The following is a 21,623-nucleotide window of genomic DNA, read 5'->3' on the forward strand; positions in this document are numbered from 1 at the left end:
TCATGGGCAGAACCTATTTCTACAGCAACCATCAAGAAGGGTTCTCATTCAAGGGTCTCGAAATGGAGCTTTCCTGTTCAACAAGCTTCTGTTGTAAAACATGAACTTGAATGCAGTCGAGTCTTGGTCTGCCTTCTACCATAATGGATTCACAGTGCACCATCAGCTCGGGATCCTTCGCAGGGAGTCCTGCTCCTTCTCTATCTCACAAACGCCTTCCTGTCTCCCTGTGCCGTACATCTTCCTAGCACTCTGGGAATAATATAATAATAATGGGAGTCCTCACTCTGTGTGTGTGTGTGTGTGTGTGTCTGTCTCTACCTCTCTCTCTCTCCCTCTCTCTTGTGTGTGTGTGTGCATGTGCGTGTGTGCATGTGTGTGCATGCGTGTGTGCATCTTCCTCTCACTCCTTCCCTCCCTCCCTCCTTCTGCCTCTCTCTCCTTCCCCTCCCCCACCTCTCTTTCATTTCTTCACCCTCTTACTATGACAGGCACCCATCAGGGGATGTCCCTTCCTACCCATCTTATTACCCTTTCATTCTGTCTGCCCCCCCCCCCACCATTTAGACACGGGAAACTTTTAATTATTCGATTGCTACTATGAACAGTAATGAAGCTGAGGCTGCCTGCCGAGGAGCACCACTAATGAGCGAGCAGACTGAGACCCACACCTGAATCCCATCAAGGGATCCCATTGTTCGGGCCAGGTGGGATGCTTCTGGCCACAGGCAGGCTTCAGCGGGAGAGCTGCGGTTTGCAAGGTGGTTATTATGTATTCACTCCTGCCTGCGTGATTCCCACTGACTCGCAGCTTTCCTGTGTGGTCCCACTCATTTACACACTGGTGATTACCTCCCCCATAATAATGTCTCACTGTTTCATTCTGTTTCCTGCCTCTTTGTCCTTATCTTTGCTGTTACAAAGGGCTTCCTGGAGCTGAAACTTCTCAAAAGGAACACTACTAATTGATCATTTTCTTATTCCTACTTTTGATCACTTCCAGAACTTCAAAGCAAAATAGGCCCTGCAGTCACTTGGGTGATCTGTGGGTATACAGGTCTCTCTTGATACTCTCACAGTGGCCAGTTCCTTGCCCCAACCCAGAAGATGTTAGACAGATACACCAATCGTCATCTATAGTTTTCTGAGCACCTAGGAAAGAGACAAAATTTACAGAAGACAGAAAGTGTGCCTCCTTCCCCATAGGAAGCATAGATAATATTATCTCTACAGTTAACTGGGGAATGTGTGACCAACACCACTCTATCTCTTTCAGACTTTCTAACCTTTCTTAATAGCAAAAGAACTCATACAAGTATCAGGTATTGTCTGAACACTGCCATGTGCCAGGGCCTACACACGACACTGGACCTACATTTAGTACGTGTCAACACTATCAGTCTATAGAGTCAGTATAGAGTCAAGCAAAACTCATGGAAAAGAAGCATCTCTGTTTAACTAAAAGCTTAAAGGTCTACAGCAAACCAAATGGCCACTAGGAGTGCTCTGAAGGGCAGGGAGGCATGAGGGCCCAGAAAGACAACCAAGTGATGGGGAAAGACACTGGTAGTGAGCGGAAGGGCGGTGTCCATTACATTTCCCTAGTGGATAAAGCTCTGCTTGCATCCCCTTAGCTGCTTCCTCCAGTCCTCAAAGATCACCATACTGGGCACAGCATGGGGACAAAGGAGCCCTTCCTTTGCAACTTTATGAAGGTTCAAGTCATCATATCTACAAACAGTACATGGGGTCAGCATGATTCTGACAGGACACCCCTGGCAGAATATAATGGGCATCAACCATGACACGGAAGCAGCTAGAAAACTTGTGTAGTAACTTGATGCAATCTGACTTAATGTGAATGGTTACTTCCTGCAGGCAGATGATCTTAGAATGGGACGTGGTGACCTGAGGAAGAACAACAGAGCAAACAAACAAAGCCACAAGACACGGTCTCATGTAAGCTATGTTTTTCAAGCACCCCGTTGGTTCTGCTCGTGGATTTAGCATGTCTCCTTCCATACGGCTATAAAGTTGACTCGGCATCCATGGCATGGCCATGGAAGGGGTCGCACTGTCGAATGGGCAGGTCACGCACACCATCAAGCTCTCCTTAGCTCCCTCATGACATCAGAGAAACTAGTCAGTTGGGAGCCAGACTACTCTGAGGGTGTTGTTGCTGGGTGTAATCTATCGAAACCTTCACTGTTAAGTAGGTTGAGAATATGACATCATAATCAAATGGATGACAAGCAGTCTCTAATTAAGTGCACATGTACCACTGAGAAATTAATTCAAATTTAAGAGAAATGATGGAAAATGTTCTCCCAACGTTGAAACTCTTGAGCTTTGCCATCTTGAAGGCCCTTGGCTTTTAAAATAATTTTTCATATGCTAGCTATTGAATCTTGACTTTTTGACAGATAGAAAGAAGGACCATTGCTCCTCAAAACAGCAATAAATAAAAATGGTTTTAATGTTTCTCTTGAAAAGTTCTGACCCGGTTCTAAGTGACCTTTTCAAATGAGCCTTGTTCTGAGAGTCGCTCTGGGACAGGGGCTTTGTTGGCACAACTTAACTGCCACCACTGTCCTTGCGTCTGAGCTCTGAGCAGCGATCCCTGGACACTTAGCAGACAACACAGACAGGTGCGCTCCAGCCCCTGGCCCATGCTATGCCTGCGGCTCTTCTCAGCCATCTCCCCAGCCTGCCTTCTATCTAATCCGTGCCAACAGCCACATGAAGCAGCGACATACAAAAGCCGCTGCAAGGTCCGTGCCAGGCTCCTTGGAAGTTTAAGGTAGCGGTGTTCAGTACTCCTACCACAGAGCCCAGGAAAAGCAGACGTGCCCTTCAGAACACAGATTCCCAGCAGCTCAGACCTCCACTAAGAAAGTGGAAGCCACTTGGTAAGCTCACTGCTTGGGTTCCTGGAGGGCACACATGTGGCATGGATTCGGTGACTTTCACCTCCCACAACCCTGCCTAATTGACTGCACCATATCCTCCAGCGAAGCTTACCAAGAGCCTTGCGTATACCTGTTACCAATCCACTGGTATCACCGCGGGGCAGGCAGATGCTGTTTCTCAGGACAAACAGTAATAAACCAAATGAGTAAGAAGCCTCGGTCCCAGTCATGCTAAGAGGTAGACTAGCCCATCAGCGGGGAGTAACTCTAACTGAAGAGGTCCTAACCGGGCTCGAGACTAAGAGATATCGCCTAAGAAAACTTGCATTGTGGTTTTAAAAACAGATGATTTAGCCAGGCGGTGGTGGCGCACGCCTTTAATCCCAGCACTCGGAAGGCAGAGGCAGGCAGATCTCTGTGAGTTCGAGGCCAGCCTGGTCTACAAGAGCTAGTTCCAGGAGAGGAACCAAAAACTACGGAGAAACCCTGTCTCAAAAAATAAAAAAAAAAAAAACAGATGATTTAAAGTAAATGGAGGAGGGAAGAAGTGAGAGAAAGAAGTGAGGGGGGAGGAGAAATGGGGGTGAAGATGAAAGCAGAGAGAGAAGCCATGCATGGACCTTCTTGAGGTCAAAACAGGTGTGGTGTCAGGAAAGCGTGTTTTCTTGACACTCCACTGGAGCAGAGATGAGAAGTCCTTTCTTGTGACAGGAAGGGAGATCCAAGATCCCTCCCTGCATGGTTCATGCTGGGAACCTGCAGCAAAAGCCAGGGGCCTACACTCTGAAATCTGGCCTGCAGAACCCTTCTGATCAAGGGGGTAAGCACGAGTTGGAACTGCGCTATTCCTTGGGGTGGAAATTTGATCTCAGTGATATACTGGAGCGGGTACAGAAACAGACCTGGTACATGTTCTCTCCTCATACGAGGGCCCACACTGAGATGTGGTATGCACCTACTCCTCCTCAGGGAAAAGGCAGCCAAACATACCCCCCAAAAGTCAATATAGACGCAGAGTAAGCACAGGTGCCCGTGGACCGCGGACACAGAGTATCACCAGCGTCCACACCTCTCCCTATGAGGGACCACAAGGGAGCATGACAGTAACTCCACCCCCAAAACGTGCTGAACAGAAGAAGCAAGTCAGCTGCTCTGCCCCGTGAGGAGCTGCACACAGATTCTGGACCCCTAACGCTGTTCTCTTTTAGACCTGTCTTGTTTAATTCCTCAGTTCAAGTTGGCGACCCAGCTTTGTCCTTCTGCATCCCTTCACCAGGACCAACACCTTGTTTGTTTATTTCGCTTGGAGTCATACCTTCAGCCTCCTGAGGGCTGGGCTTATTTTAGCTGGGTGCATTCTCTTGCCACTTTCTCATTTCATCCTGCCTATAACTGCGGCTGCCTTGTCTCCTCCATTCCTCTGCATTGCCCACCCCGTCTGTTTACCTCTTCTATTTTTTAATCCTTTGCTCTGATGTTAACCCTTAGTTATAAATATCAAATACACACCACGCTGCGCTTCTCCCTCTACTCAGGAGGCAGGTTCGTTCAGCGGGCTGCACTGTATTCTCACTCCGGGCATATCCAGGGGTGACAGCGAACCTCTTGAAGAGTGCCCTCCTCTCACTGGAGACTGAGCAAGGTACTCTGAGGGCTGAGCTGCTGGACTCCAGTCCTGCAGTGAAACAACACCTCAACCTCACTCCACAGCCACCGTGAACATTGAGGGTTTCCAACCAGAGACCTAATTCCATCTGTGCAAATCTCAACACAAGAAGCAGGAAAAGTCAAGGTAGTATGGCCCCCACAATGATCGCTAATTCCACAGCAATGTATCCCAGTGAGAGCAGATGGGACAAAAGTCCCAAGGAATCCTAAAACAATTGCAAAAAAATGTTTAACAGAATAAAAGAGGACAGGAATGGATTCTGGAATGAATTCCGAGTGGACACAAATTGCTAAATGAAATAAGGGTATCAAAACATCATACAAGAAAGAAATTCTATGAAGAAAAAGAAATGTTGAAAACCTCAAATTAAAATTTGGAAATTAAGAGCTTAGTAAGTCAAACTGTAAAAGTGTCACGGGAAGTAACGCCTGTGGATGAACCGAAAGACAGGGAGGGTAGCAGGACTTGAAGGCTAGGAACGTGGGTTAGAACGCTGAGACACTCACAGGAAGAAATGAAGAATGTGTGGCTAGAACATGTAACGTCAGAGTGACACCAGTAAAGGGCCAACGCATGAATCATGGACATGGAAGAGGTAAAAGCTGTTCAAGCTAAAGATGTAGAAAATATGTTAAACAAAATCTAACAGACAATATCCCAAGTCAAAGAAAGAGATGGCAACCTTGATCACAGAGACACTAAAAAAAAAAAAAAAAACAAGCAAACAAGACTCAAAGAAAATTTTCCGATGTCATAATTAAAGAACTAAATATACAGAACCAAAAAAAGAAGGGGGAATATTAAACGCTTCAAGGGTACCATGTTGGATATAAAGGCAAATCTATCAGAAAACCTGCCAGTTTCACAACAGAAATCCTATAAGACAAGAGGACACAAAATTCTGAATTCCATGCTCTGAGTGACAGTGATTGCTGGCCCGGATTGTCCACCAAAGTCATGCTTCAGAACTGAAAGAGGAAGAAAAACTCTCCATAATAAACATGAACAAAAGAAGCTGATGACTTTTTTTTTATTGAAAAAAAAAATTTCCACCTCCTCCCAGCCTCCCATTTCCCTCCCCCTCCTCCCACCCCTCTCCCCCTCCCCCCACTCCTCTCCCCATCCCTCTCCAGTCCGAAGAGCAGTCAGGGTTCCCTGCCCTGTGGAAAGTCCAAGGTCCTCCCCTCTCCATCCAGGTCTAGGAAGGTGAACATCCAAACTGGCTAGGCTCCCACAAAGCCTAGGGTAGGATCAAAACCCCTACGTCTGCACTAGAGAACATAACTGAAGAGAACCTGTACACTTCCATGAGGCCACAGGAAAGACTAAACCAAGCTAGAACATCAAACAAGCCAAGTTTAGGAGAAAACCAAACATTACAAAACAGCAAAATGAAAGGAAGTACCACATACATTTCAATAATCACTTGGAATGCAAATTGTCTTGATTTTCTAATAAGTGCAATAAAAACAATAGCAAAGGAAAGGAAGTAAAATACCCCTGTCTGCAAACGATATGAGCATAAGAGACCTACCAGAAGATTCCAAGCTGGTAACCACTTCTAGCGAACTAGCCACATACAAAGCAACACCAACAGCCTGTCCATTTACTAGGAATAAACACAGTGGAAAAGAGAACAGACAAAGCTCAGTCACAGCAGCCTCCAAAATGAATAAAATACTTAGGGATAAACCTGAACAAAGAAATAAAGGTCTCAGCCTGGTAGTGGGGGCACATGCCTTTAAACCCAGCACTCAGGAGAAAGAGGAAGGTGAATCTCAGAGTTAGAGGCCAGCCTGATCTACAGAGGTAGTTCCAGGGCAGACAGGACTACACAGAGAAACCCTGTCTTGTGAAAACCAAACAAAACAAAACAAATAAAGGAGGAGGAAGATGAAGAGGAGGAGGAGGAGGAAGAGGAGGAGGAGAAAAGTAAAATGAAGAAGATCTCTGTGTTCATTTTAAAACATGAAGGAAAATGAAGATCTTAGAAAACTGAAAGCCCTCCTATGGTCATAGAGGGGCTGAAGTGTTGCAAATGTCTGTAATATCAAAAGTTCTAAAGAATCACTGCAGTTTCCATTAAAATTTCAGTGGCATTTGACACAAAATAAAATTCAGACATTCATGCAGAAGCACAAAAAAAACCTCTCAGAGAGTCAACACAGCACTGAGCAAAATGAGCATCCTGGAGGCGTCACCTATAGGTTAAGTTATACTGCAGAGTTATAGTAACTAAAACAGTGTGGTACTGGCACATGGACAGACCCATTACTTAGTGGGATACAATAGAGGACCCACAATTAAACCCACACAGATACAGCCATTTGATTTTTGAAAGAAGGTGAACATACACACTGGAGAAAAGTCAGCATCCTCAACAGCGCCATGGAAGCCGGACCTCCACACACAGAAGAAGGGAAAGACATCCCAATCTCAATCTCTCAGACTCGCTTTCATACAGTGAAATTACATCACTCACCAGAAAGGTTATGCAGATGGAGATCACAGTATAAAGAGGAAGGAGTCAGACACCAAGAGGCCAACATCACGTGCTTTCTTTCCCCTGTGGATATGTTTAGGGATGCCGCTTTAAGACACAAAAGCAGAATGAAGACTGGGGAAGGAAGGAGAGGCAGGGAAGAGAGAGGCACAGGTGGGAATTTCAGAATCCGGGAGTGAATGTAGCTGAATACATTGTGTACTTGAAAGAGATTGTCTCTAGGGAACACAGCGCTGTCCGTGATGAATATACACCGTATTAACAAAAGGCATAGTTGTCATTCCAAGCTCAGGCTTTGGACTAATGATCTACAGACACCGTTCATGGCAGCTGAGATGGTTCCACCCATTTCAGACGAAGATGTGGTCACGTGTGCATCGGCCAGCACCTGGGCTTTTTCAGTAAGGAGCACAAATAATAAACTCCCGGCATTGAAATATCACATTCTGTGGTAATCTCCTGACTAATCGTCTTGCTAATAAATATCTAAAGACCACATTTTTTCCCTGGGCTTCCAGCTTCCACAGGAACATTCTGATTGTGACATAATTTTTAAATTAGTGGGTTTATTCATAGTTTTATATTAGCAAATGTCAAGCCTATTACTAATGAGCAAACCCTGTAGATCCACAGTAGTGTTAATTTTTAACAGTACAAGGAATGAGGAGAAATAAGGAGACAATTAAAAATTTCCCTGGGGTATTGACTCCCATGAAATTCTGTGCAAGGCGAGAAAGCACGAAGCCCTCAGAGCATGCATTTAGAAAGGATGCCAAAAGCTGGGTCACTGTACAGGGGAAAGAGCAAGACCCACACTTCCTACAGCACACCTGGTTACAGTCACTGCCTCTCATAATGTCTCTCTGGCCATTGCTAGTGAGATTTCCCTGCTGGCCTTTGATTTGCTATAAGGACATTCCCAGCAAGTTTTCATTTCATAAGGATTTATTGCCTCCTTATTGATGTTTTCTTTCTAATCACTGGTGCGATTGCTTTTTCTTGAGAGACCAGTGTTTAGTGTGATATTCAGCTCCTCCAAAGCTATGCCACAAAAGGTCTCTTACCTAGCCAGGGTGTGCTAACACAGACCTTCCTTTCCCCATTAATCTCCTGAGTAGAAGCATAGGTATCTGGGGCTGTTTAACCTCCCAGCTCTAGAATGTGAGAAGCACCTGCCTTTTGTGGGGACTTACGAACTTCCCTATAAACCTACCTACCCTACGCACATTCTCAAGCAAATACAATTGTTTTCCAAACCTTCCTAATGCTTAAGTCTATTTGCTAAGATGTTGGAGGCTTCCTGCATTGGTGGCCATGGAAACCACCCGCCTTATGGCAGCATTTTTCCTGGATGCATGCCAGGTTGCTGAGGGCCAGATAGTACCCTACATTTTAGGGAGTCAAGTGCAGATATTTCTTGTGATAACTCACAAAAGTTCCAGATAACAGTTAAGAATGCGAAAGTATGATATGGTTTGCTCTGATGTGCAAACTGCATAATTTTTTCTTTTTAGGGGGAGGTGGGTGGAGGGAGTTTCAAGACAGGGTTGGGGGGATTTGAGGATGGAGTTTCTCTGTGTAACAACCCTAGCTGTCTTGGAACTCACGGCATAGTTTTAAGCGCATAAGTAAGCCAACATGCCAATAAGATTTGGAGTCACTTTCTTCCCTCACCATGGCTATCAGCACAATTTGTCACACGAGAAGGAGGTTTTATCCACAAGAATGAACATGGCACATGAAGGTGTGTACGTGGTCATTCTGCTCCCCATGCCGCCCACTTCCTAGAGCAAACCAAATACACAGCCTGCATACAAACGTAAGTGTACATCTGTTTCTCCACCGCATCTAGCTGGTGATCTCCTCTGAGGCAGGGAAAGCTGTCCAAAGTCCAGGTTGCTTATAAACCTTCCCTACAACTCAGATCCGAGCTGTGCGTGGAAGGCGAAAGAGCTTTATGAATGACTGAGCTGTTGCCATTCACCTTTGAGAATCTCCAGGGAAACATCAACTTGACTTGGGCTAGAAGTCAAGTGAACTCTTCTGTTCCATCACCACTGAAAGGCCAGGTGGACAGTATGAGTCTATAAGAAAAATCGCGTGGGCCTTGCCTGACCGGCTCACCGTGAAGACTCTGAGATGTGCACCTTCCACGGCACAGGAAGGGAGGAAGGAGAGGAAGCAATCCCTATCCTACTTTAGGTTATGAGCCTCCCTTCACGAGCATGTCAGCATTGGCTCAGTAAGCGCCAGGTTGTCTCCAGGCAGGGTAGGGGACATTCATCTTAACATAGCATGTGGGCTAGTGAGGAAAGACGGAAGGGCCACAGATAGAGGCTAGAGAGAGAGTTCTTTTTCTGAAGAGAAAATGAGCCTGTCGTTTGCCCTCACACCCATTGCCACTAGCACAGGATGAGTGAGCTTCAGATGATTGCAAAGTGAATTCACTCCTGGCCGTCTCCCGTGTCCCTGTTGCTAGCACTCAAGTTTGGTTCAAAGACCCTTGGAAGGGCCCACTCTTCCAGTCTAAAGGATGGTCGACTTAAGAGCCCATCCTCTCCCAAAACAAAGAATCAAAATAGTTGGTATTTAACCTAATGGATGGGTTACACTAGGAAGTGGGCCAAGGCCTTCGCCGCGGTAAAGAAGCAGAGAGCCCCGTTGACACACTTCTTTTAACATAATATTATTATTATTGATTATTTGGAAATTTCACATAATGTGCCTCAATCACATTCACTTCCCAGCCCTCCCAGGCTCACCCCTCACCCTTGTGAGCCCCTCCAAAACAAAAGAAGAAAAAAAGAAGAAAATAAAAAGTCCAATTTGTGCTGCCCATATAGCCACTGGAGCATGGTCAGACTCTCAGTGGCCAGCCCCTTAAAGAAAACTGGGTCCTTCCCGACCACCCCTGCTGGAAGCTATCAGCTGTGAAGAGCTACACTTCAGTATCTCTATCACAGCGTTCTCTTCCATAGCTTCCTGTCTAGACTGTTTCTATGTCTCTCATTCTCCAGGGCGAATCCGCAGTCATTCATACCATGCTAAAGAGGCTTCCCTGAAGCAGATGCAGAGATGCACAGCCAAGCACTCGGCCAGGCTCTGCGAGTCCAGTCAAAGAGAGGGAGGGAGGAGGAATTGTATGAGCAAAGGGGCCAAGTTCATGCTGGGATGGGGGCGTGCATGCAGAGGAGGGACACGGAAAAAGCTGACCCAAGCTAGTGGGAGCACACAGACTCTGGACCTACAGCTGGGGAGCCTGCATGGGACTGAACTAGGTCCTCTGAATATGGGTGACAGTTGTGTGGCTTGGTGTGTTTATGGGACCCCTGACAGTGGGAACAGGATCTATCCATGGTGCATGAGCTGGCTTTTTTGGAGCCCATTCCCTATGGTGGGATGCCTTGCTCAACCTTGATGCAGCGGGGAGGGGCTTGGTCCTGCCTCAACTTGCTGTGCCAGGTTTTACTGACTCTCCATGTGTCTTACCCTCTCAGTGGATGAAGGGTGTGGGGAGGTGGGGGAATTAGGAGGAGGGGAAGGAGGGGTAACTGTGGTTGGTATGTAAAATGAATAAAAATTTTAAAATTAAAAAAGAAGCTTCCCTGCCCTTCTTAGTCAGCAGCAGGACAGATCACAGACATCCACGTGGTGTCTGGTTACAGCACGGGCCACGGGCATCAACAAGGCTTCAGGAGGGAGCACAGATTATGGACTTTCCCAAGGCCTCCCGTGGTAACATGGACCATGAACCTTAACATGGTCCTCTACAGCAGCAGATCACAGACATCAACATGACCTTAGACGGCAGCCCAGGTCACACACGTCAACATGCAGGCCAAACTTTCATGCAACTATTCTTTCAAAGTACCTGAACACAGACTGTGTGTGTGTGTGTGTGTGTGTGTGTGTGTGTGTGTGTGTGTGTGTATGTATGTGTATGCGCACACACAAGTAATGTGCAGGCATGTATATGTATGTGGAAGCCAGAGGATAATTCTGGGTGCTCCTTAGGTACCACATAACCATCATTTATTTATTTTTCTACTTATTTATTGAGACAGGGTTTCTCACTGGCTCAGAACTCATTAAGAGGATCTAATTCAAATCCCTGGCTAATACTTCACCACCTGAGTCAGCTCCCCAGCTCCAAAGACAAATTTTTATCAACAAAATTAATGTATTCCCTCTCTCTCCTTTCCTTTCCATGATTAAGACAGTTACAGCCAAGGAGTAAGAGCACAAATCCCTGCAAGTTGACATTGATTGAGCAAAAGATAGTCAGAGATTGTTTGAGCCATTCTCCCCCCTAGCCTCAGATGAGAAGAAGAAAAAAAAGTCAACTTCCATCAAGGGTGTTGAAATGACCAAATCTGCAATAGCCATTTGGACAGAGTACAGGTGAATAGTCCATTCTTCTTGGAGAAATGAACAACAACAACAAAAAAATCCAGGCCATTATCCAAGCTGACCTTAAAAAAAAGATAGCTCAGGGACTGAAATTTGTGGTTCTGATACCATTTGAAGGAAAATGGGGGTGAAGACAGAAGCCTGGTGGCTCATTCTTTCTCAATAATGCCTGCACCGGGGCTTGCCTGTGTCCGTGCACAATGGGCTCTGACCAAACGGAGCCATCTTTAGCAGCCTCTAGACAAGAGGAAAAAGATCTTGAAAAGGTAAAATAATTTAAAGAGACTGCTACTGATGGCTTAATATCAAAACACATCCCACTTTTTATTGCCCAGAATGCATAAATCTGAAAAAGACGATTTTTAAATCGACAGATTATGTTTAGATAAAGTGACATCAGCCGGTTGATTACTAGAAACTTAATGAACTCGTGTTTAGTTTAGTGCTGTCTTCTACGTGTTTAGTTCAGGTGCTCATTCATTAGTCAACAATATCACAAACCGGCCTTTGTAAGGGCCTAGATATACAACGAAGGAAATAGTCCCCGTGTGTAGTCAGGTTGGCCTACGGTAATTACTCCCTGTTACAGCATTTGACAACTACATGGCTTCAATTTTGCCATTCACAATGATGAGCAGCCAGTAGTTAACTGAGAAAATCAGGCTCCAATCTCTGATTCCACCCCCAAAAAAGTAAAAACACAGTTTTCAGACAGTTAGTTAGGTGAGCTAGGCGGAAATAGAATGGTTTCATGTAGGTGAACATGACATTGGGATGCACTGGGGATGAGCTGGCCAGGTGCAGCTCCTCAGAGAGCAGGAGTCACGAAGCAAGCTATGCAGACTAGTTGTTACTTAGTGTGGCCTGCCCATCTCCCATTCCCAGGCTTTAAGAGAAAGCTACACTTCAGATAAAAGATCATGATAGTTTGCCAAATCAGAGGGTTCAATACTAGACGTCTTACCACTCAGATGAGAGGAATATGAATTCTCAGCCCCCACCCCACCACAGACCTACTCCCTCAGAATCTGCAGCAATTTGATTGCCCAGAATGTATAAATCTGAAAAATACAATTTTTAAATAGACAGAAAAGTAAGGAAGTCATCAAATTGTCTTTAGGTAAAATCACATCAACCAGTTGATTACTAGAAACTTAGGTAATTATTATTAATAGAAAATTAGGTAAATCATTTATTTCTTAAGTCTTTGCTAAGTCCTGAGCTAGCCGCCTTGGCTAAGACTAAAGCCACAAAGTGTCCACTCATTCTTTGGTTGGTTTCACTGTTTGAGAATCGTGAGAACCAAAGAGCAAAAAAAAAAAAAAAAAAAAAAAAAAAAAAAAAAAAAAAGAGTTGCTTTGGAGGAGGGATCTCCAGACCCTTTAAAGGAAACCTTCATCCAAGCTAAGCTTGAATAAAATGCACAGATATAGGGCTAAATCATTAAAACTTTGCTTATATTGACAGGACATCCATTGGAGTGAATTAAGAAAGAAAGTTCTAAGAAATTGGTGCAGCAGAATCTGCGTCCTGCAAAGAGAATGGACTACAGAGCCAAGCAAGAGCACTGGAGATGTTGAGAGAATACAGGGAGGAGTTGCAGTAGGGCACAGGGGATTAGAAGAACCAGTACCTAGCACTGCGTAATAACACTACCAAGCAACATCCAGGCCCTCTGGTCTACCTGGAACTGCTCTGACCCCAAATGCAAAATGAAAGAGTTTGAAACTCCACACCTCTTAGAGCTGATGGATAACGGCCATAATGCCTAGTTCCTACTTCTCTCTTCCTCGCCATGAAAGTCTGACCTGCTTTTTCCTAAAAAGAAAGATAACAGGGTAATTATAGCATAGATGTAAGGAAGGAGGAAAATAATACTGATCTTAAAACAAAATGAGCAGTAGTTGAAATTCCATAGACAAATGCAGAAAACCCTGGTTTAAAAACGAGACCCTGAGTTTCCACGCTACATAGTCAAAAGTTGACAATGAGAGTCGAATCATCTTCAGACCTCTTGACACTTCAGAAACAGAGTCCAATGCCTGAAGCAAAGAACTCACGTCAGGAAGCCAACCTTTAAGTCTCCAGAAAGTCCGCTTCTAAAGAGTTCTTCAGCCGTAGGTAGAGCTCCTCCCCTTGACCTTGCTCATTAAGGAGGAGTTATTCTGAGGTCAGCCGCCACGCCATCACCATCATCGCTGCACATGGGATAAAGTATCCTCAGAAGTCAGCATCCCACTTAACACACTTTCAAAGATGTGTGCTCATGTGTCCTCATGGCGGAGACCCTCTCTTTCCAGTCCAATGTCTGCTCTTGTCTCTGTAAACTAAGACTGGTAAAGCCAGGCCTCGCGCCCTCCCAGTCCCCAGCACATATGGATTTCCTCCAAGCACATATCTGTTCTGGGCCTCAAACGCAAATGTATCTCCTGCTATAGCTGATCTATTTTTGTGTACATTTTCTACCAAATTCAGCAGGAGGTTGACAAAGGGCAAGATAGAATTCCAGGCAATATTTTTTTAAAAAATGGAATTCTATTTTCAGGTTCCAGGATATAGAACAGTTAATGGCCTCTGAGCTTATGTTGCTACCAGCATTTCTCTATTTCTGGGTGCTTCTACAGATAGCTCATGGTCACCCAAGAAAACTAATCCAGTTCCTTTCAGAATTCTAAGGAAGAACTGGAATTTTTTTCCCAAAGGAGAATTTTATTTCAAAGCCAATTATTTTACAAATTGGATTCATTGTTTAGTTAATAGGCCTTGCTGAGAATCTGTGGGAAGATGGGAGGAAAATCCTGAAATTTTCTGTCTTGAGGAAGCCCTGCCTATTTAGGGTATCTCTATCATCTGTCTGTCTTTCTTCCTTTCCTTCATCCTCTTTCTTTCCTTTCTACCTATCATCTATCTGTCTACGTATCTATCCATCTATCTATCTTAATACCCATGTATTTAGGAAGAAAGAAAGGGAGGAAGAAAGGAAGGAAGAAAGGAAGGAAGGAAGGAAGGAAGGAAGGAAGGAAGGAAGGAAGGAAGGAAGGAGAAAGAGAGAGATAAGGTAGTATAGTTTCTATTTTAATAAATAAAGCTTGCCTGAAGTTCAGAGAGTAAAATAGACACACTGGTCAGCCTTACAGACCAGGCAGTGGTGACACACACCTTTAATCAAAGTAGCCACACTAGTTTGTCATAGAAATTGGGTGGTAGCGGTACATGCCTTTAATCCCAGAACTAGAGAGGAAGATAAGAAGAGAGGAGACAGCTCTCCGTCACAGTTTCATTCTGAGATTCCTTAAGGCAGGGTCGCCATTTTGGACTGAGATAGAGGTAAGAGCCAGTGGATGGTTGTTTTGCTTTTCTGACCTTCAGGTTGAACCCCAATTTGTCTGAGCTTATATTGATCATGTACAGGGAAGGAACCAAGAGGTGAAGATGAGAGGGAAGGCAGGGCGCTATCATTACTTCTCCGAGTACACATCTCTGGAGTAATAAACCTGTAAGGCTGTCTCTGTGTTTGAAGATTACAGTTGGTTTCTAACTCTCAGCATCCCTATTTGCCTGACAGAAATGCTTGGTAGTTTAGTGCCCTGGGATGCTTCGTTTGTTTGTCCGGTCTGTTAATGCAGCCCACGCTGGCCTGGAACTTTTGTTCCTCTGCCTCAGCCTCTTGTATGCTGGAATTACAGGTATATATACAGCAATGGGCCATAGTGTATGCTTTAAAATGCAACGCCTTGAGAGATAATTTGCATATTATTAACTCACTAGCATGTGAGATTTCAGCGTGTAGCCATCACCTCAATTTTTAACACTCCCTAGGTGACCTCAAGGGGCAAGTGAATTTTGGGAGCAATACTGCATAAGGCCACTATAAGCACTAGACAGGAAACACATGGAAATAAAAATATGATGGTTAACATAAAGGTGAGTCTACATTATCATAACCCCAAAGAGGTTTCGGAGAAAACCATACTGAAGATGAAGAAGAGAAAAAGAAAAGTGTCCTACAGGATTATATTTCAACTCGTCTAACCCAGGTGAAATGATCAACTTCTCACCATGAACACATTTTCAGAGTATGGAGTCCTGTGAGTATCTAACGTGTGAACAGGAGCGGCGGTGGAGAGACCAGGAAAGGGGTGGGGAGCAACAACGATTCCAGTAGTTTCTGAGTTTGCTGGTCTTCTCATAAGCTCTAGGCTGGTACTGAGGATGCTAGTGATGCGTGATTCCTTTGGGAAATCCCTTCCCACGAAGGGTATCACGCACTACACCCCTGACATCTGCAACGCAGTCAAACGGGGCTCTTGCTCAGCCTTCATAGCTGAACTTCACTCAGCGCGGTGACAGCCCTTTGGGATCAGAAGTGACGCCTACATTGTAACAACAATGACAAAGCCCACCTCAACATCCTCATACTTGTTTGGATGCAGAGGAGACAAGTATCTGCTGGACTGAATCAGTGAATTCACAATTACTGTCAAGCAAGAAGGAAGTAAAAAGGGCACTCATCCCAGAGAGCTCAGAACACCTCATAGCTGCTGTAGGTTGCAGAAGACTGGGAAGCAAGACCTGCAATTTTTCTCTGTAAGGCACATCCTGAGAAAAAACACTATGGGCACTTAATAACTCCAGTGAATAAGTGGCACAGCCACAAGCTGTTATTAGGAACACTGAATGATGTATTACCAACATAGAGATCAAGAAAAAATGTCATCCAGGGGAAAAAGATTAATTAATATCAATTAATTTTCTTTTAAGGAACAGATTATGCAGAAGTCTTTAGGCTTCTGAGGAGAATGTGTGAAAAAAATTTACAGTATGCAGGAATTTGCATATAGACTGGGAATAAAAAGCAGATCGCCAAAGTTGTCCCCTGGGGTACGTTCAAGATGAAGAACAAAGGACAGTGGCATTTGTGTAAGTGCGGTAGTCCTGGGGATGTGAAGGAAAGAAAAGCGGACTTTGGAAGGCATTGAGAAAGCTTATGAGTTGGGAAGTTACACAAAATGCTATTAAGTACCCTCGGCCGGAAGGAAAGTATTTTTTAAATACAAAATGCAGAAAGGATTAGAAAGCAAGTTAACAAGAGCCCCAGGTAAAGTCCATTAGACGGAGAACTTGCTTTCCTTAAATTCCCCCTTCAAGTACAAGATAATCAGGCCTGATTTGCAGCCCAGGCATAGAAAGAAGAGACCTGCCATCTAGCAAACGGGGGCAGGTCATTTCTTTGTGTCTTCCCCCCTTCTCCATACATGGCAATGGTCATCTATGTTCTGGAACATAAGTCAAAGTTGAACAACACACGGATGGAAGAGGATCTTGGCTAAGGTTTAGAATTTGTCTTGACCTAGGTCACATGTCCCTGCCATAACTTACTGTGGAAATTACTGGCTGGTTCCTAAGTCTGTAAAAGGGAAAGGGATTCTTGAATGGACAACCAGAGCCAGGAAGTCAGCAAAGTTTTTCAAGCACAGCTGATGGATGCTCGGCAGAGGGATGCTAGACTAGCATTTTCCATTCATTCTTGTGAGAATGATACAAGGTAGCTTCTATTATCCTCCAATGTGAATCACATGATGTCCCCAACATGAAATAATTCCCTTAAGTCCCAAAGCTACTGAGAGCCCGGACTTGTACCACAGTCTACTGAAGGTCAAGGCTGGAATTTGCCCCACACTTGCCTCATGCTAGAGCAATACAGCCGCACTCAGGGGGTGAGGAGTCATTTGCATGATGCTCTTGACGGCAGGGCAGGGAAGACACAAAGGCAGAAAATTATGGGGACCTGAGAAAGGAGCCCCAGCCTAGAAGACTGAAGCACCTCCCAGCAGAGAAGCAAACATTCCAGCAGAATTAGCAACTGCGGAAGGGCTCCTGGCCTTCTGCAATTTCCTAGGAATCTCACCAGAAACCCTATCTACAGGGAAGGGGCCCCAGGAAAGCTCCTGTGCAATACTGGTGGGTCTAGTTTTTACCTTCTTGGGTTATGAGCCCAGCTAACACTCCCCCAGAGATACCCTACAACCTCACTAGTCAAAACAGATACAAGAGGAAAAGTGTTCCTTCATCTTTTTAAATTTTTAGATTGGGGGGGATGCGCACCCACGAGCGTGTCAAGGTCCCCTTGGAGGTCAGAAGAGGACACTGGTTTGTCTGGAGCTACAGGGGTCATCATTCCCCTGAGATGAATGGAGCTTGAACTCAGGTCCACACACAAGTGGGCTGTGCTCTTCCCTAAGCTATCTCTCCAGTCTTAAAGAAAACGCTTCTAAGTCATCTCCTAAGACCGATAACCACCAAATGGCCATAATAACTGTGAATCAATCTTTAACGGCTTCTCATACTGGCTAGTCATGAAATTCTTTTTCATACTGAAGCAGCAAATTCTGTTTTGGTCTGAGGTGAGGTCCCTAAAAGACTAAGTGAAGACTTCAGGCTGTTGAGGGCGACAGTGCAGAGCTGAGTCTCTTCCCCACTGACAAGAACCCAAGTCATGAGGCTGCCACACTTCATTGGGAAACCACCAGGGGAAGTCCCAAGAACACCGGCGGCCATCCCCCCCCCCCCCGGGGTGTTTCATTTCCTTTACAAAAGTGCTTATCTTTGAGGTTTGAATTTCTGCTGAAAAGCACGTGCAATTTTTCTCCCCCGACTCCAGTGGCCTAAACAAAGCCACATCAGGAGTAGAGAAGAGTCGTAACTGCAAAAAAAAAAAAAAAAAAAAAAAAAAGGCTTCCTCCCACAGTGGTGTCCAATCCCAGCAGCCTCCAGGGTGGATTTGTGTACTCTGGGAACTAATGGTACCTGTGTTTCCCAAGCAGAGGACTGATCCACAGGGTGTAGAGAAGGCCAAGGAAGCAGAGGACGGCTCAGGCAGGCAATTCTCTGCTGTGGCTCCCAGGAAGTGAGATCAAAGAGCAGCCGCCCCAATTAAATGCTGCGGTGGGGGTGGGGCAAACGCGCGCTCTCTGGGCCGATTCTGACCTTTCTCCGGGCTCACACACGAGCAGAGACTCCCACTTCCTGGTATGCCACTGTGCGCTCACTTCTGTTTGCGAGCTTCTCACGGCGCTGTTTTATTTCCTAAATAAATCACGAGCTAAGCAGTCTAGGGGTGCTGGGGTAACTCTTGCGGACAGCCTCTTCCTGCTCCGGTCTCTCGTGTGAGGAAAATCAACAGTTTAGCAGCCAGGCCATGTAGGCTTGAGGTTTAGCTCAGAAATTGTTAGCCCCCATCCCCCCCTCCCCTATACCTCTTTTTCTACTCTAACTTGCCCCACAGATTTGGAGTAGGGCCCGGAAAAAGTCCTGTGGCTACAGGACCTTTGAATTGGAGACCCCACCTCCAGCCTCCAGGTCACCGGAGACAGATGAAAGTCTGCTTTGGAATTCGAGTTATTTGAAAAACGGAAGGTGTCTTTGTTCAAGTTCCGACTCTAGCTCTAGGTAGAAAGACCTGGCCTCTCAGGCTATCCTAAGGAAACAATTACCCCATCAGTGAGACTCGCGCCTGTCCTATCCGGAAACCTTTCTCCACGAGATGCTTGCTGCTCTTTCAGACAACACATGGCATCAGCCTGCCTGTTTCTGAGGACTCAGGAAACAGTAACTTACTGTTTTTACGTTTCTTTATTCCTTTTTATGATACTGGCCAAAGGTTTAGAATGCTTTCCCTCACACCCTGGGCGTTTTCACTCTTGCTCTGAAACCCCCTCTCCTTTTGCCCTGTGGCTGCTAGCCCAAATCTATTGAACTGAAATGGCCTCTCTCTCTCCCTCTTGCCCTGCTGCCTGCTGGAGTTTAAAGCTCACCCACCCCCATTGTTTTTCCCTAAATTCTAATAAAGTCTTCCTCAAGTTCCCCTTTGAGTTCATGGCTAACGTCTCTTATTAATGAGGCTATGAATCCCAAAAGGGGCTTCAGTTTCCCTGATAACAGTGCCATCTAAATGCCAGCTGGACTCCCAAGCAGCAGACAGTAAGGCTTGGCTGAAAGGGTGTTCCAGGGAGCACAAATGAGCTCAGTGCAATCCTGGCATCTCTCTAATCACATATGCTAGGCAGGGTAGCTACTTAAGGATTGAGAAGAGCCAAGGCTTGGACACCAATCTAATCAGACTACACCACGATCCATTTTATTGTTACGCCCAAATCCATGAAGTCACCCAAAAGCCAACAAGGAGACTGAGTCCCTTATTGTCCCAGAGAGCCTATATTTTATGCAAGTTTGCAAACTCAGTCTCTCTGCATGTCCAACATACTGGAATAAACAGAGAGCTTCAGGTCAGTTAGAGTAGGGTTTTTATAGTTGTAAAGGTAGGGGTTAGGGATTTCTGAGGTTCAGAACCCCTGATTGGCTGACAGGTGATCCTAGCTACAGCGGTTGGAACGTTAGGCATTTCCTTTGGATGGTCTGTTCTTGGGTGGTGCTCAGGTAATCTCAGTTTGTGGTTCTTCTTGCAACCAGGTATTGCTTCAGGGTAAACCACTGAGAATCAGGCCTCTATTAAATTTATCGATGGCTGAGTCCTACTCTGGCGGGTGATAATGGTTGAAAGTAAAGAACTTCCTTTGGGTGATCTGTTCATATTAGCTTATCATGGCTTGCTCCTACATTTATCACTTTGAATACAGGGGCTTCCTTAAGTGTGACCCTAGGCCCCCTCCCACATGCCCCAATTCCTGGGCTTAAAACAAAATTTCTCTGCTGATCCCCACTAAGAGCCTCAGTGATCAGCTTGTTTCATCCCCTCCTCCTGGCTTAGATGGAACATTCCCAGCCTTCTCAGACCCCTCCCTGCCCAGATAGGATGCCCATGTCCTTGTCCCTCGTCACTCTGTGTTCCCCTTGTTTATGGGCTTGTCTCCACAGTTGATGGTGAACTTGCTGAGGTTGGGGATACCCACCTGCCTCCATGTCATCATGACAGCTTCAAGTACAGGGCCTAGATAGACAGCATCATTTGAATGAAGAACTCATGAATGAAAGGGAAGATGCAAAAACTCCGTCTGCCAAGCATTTTGCATTTTAATATGTACATGGCAATAGTGTTAGAATAAGAAGGAAGGTCTATAGGAACTGCCAGAGATGTAAACAGCCTGATCGTTAGGCATTGATGATGAATCATGTGTGCATGGATACAGACAGATGAGGAGAGGGTTCTGGGCATGGAGAGTCATGTCTCAGAACAGCACGTGCAGAGATGGGGAATCTAAATGTGGGCTGACATTCATCTGCCAAAGTCCTTCGATGACAAGCAACCAACTCCTATTTCTTTTACCCATAAACACCAAAAAGGTGGACACTAGCAATAGCCACTGGTTGTGTTTAAGAAGGCCGCAGGTGCTAGAACCAGCAGCAAGAAGACTCCATGCGAAACTGTAGACTCAGGCTTACCCAGCGAAGACAAACCCTTAATACTTATTGTAATCAAAAAAGATTTCTATTTGAAAGAATAAAAGAGTTGGGAAGACTGCAGCCCAACGGGAGACTGGTATCTGTGGAGAGCAACTGTCTTCAGGGATAGCATTTGCAGATCAGAAGGGAACTCGAACGCAGTAACTCTTAGACATGAATACACACCGAAGCGATAATTTGAGGACAGGTTGTTTATCCACCACAAAACAGGCTCTCTGCTACCTCTTCCTGCTCAACTCTGGGCTACTGATGGATTATGCAAGAGCCAAAGCTACAGCCTTTGGTTACGGACCCACTGAGGAGACCGCCAGCTTCCAATCGATAGCTGCAAACTCATAGTACACAAAATCCCGTGGTTAATCTCAAGGGATGTCAACACACAAAGAATGAGAAGGGCATGAAGTTAGGACCGAGCTGTATGGAGGTCGGGGTCATAGGGAAAGGGAGATTAGAGAATGTGGATGTTACAGTAATTAGAATAATTTACACATGTACAAAACTGTTAAAAAAATTCAGTTTAAGTTACAAAAGAATATAATAGGTAAAACTGAAATTTAAAAATATATAAGAAGAGAAAAGTATAAAAAAATTCTGAAGGCAAAAGAGATAAGGAGGGAGATAGAAAATGAACGAAGCATGAGGAAGCAGTGAAGAAGGGTCCCAGAAAGAGAGAGAGAGAGAGAGAGAGAGAGAGAGAGAGAGAGAGAGAGAG

At 45.2% G+C, this 21,623-nt stretch overlaps 1 protein-coding gene across 3 annotated transcripts in view; it reads right to left on the reverse strand.

Moving 5' to 3' along the window:
• Positions 1-21,623, reverse strand: part of Fhit (fragile histidine triad diadenosine triphosphatase) — a 1,412,380-nt gene that overhangs the window by 753,682 nt on the left and 637,075 nt on the right. The window contains exon 1 of one of the 3 annotated variants that reach the window (XM_075987483.1): positions 18,299-18,385. The exons of the other annotated variants lie outside the window; for them this stretch is intronic. The gene's annotated coding sequence lies outside the window, so the exon portion shown is untranslated. Of the gene's footprint in view, positions 1-18,298; positions 18,386-21,623 lie in introns of those variants that run through there. 3 annotated transcript variants of the gene reach the window in all.

Source organism: Microtus pennsylvanicus, chromosome 10 (genome assembly GCF_037038515.1).
Source record: "Microtus pennsylvanicus isolate mMicPen1 chromosome 10, mMicPen1.hap1, whole genome shotgun sequence".
NCBI lineage: Eukaryota > Metazoa > Chordata > Mammalia > Rodentia > Cricetidae > Microtus > Microtus pennsylvanicus.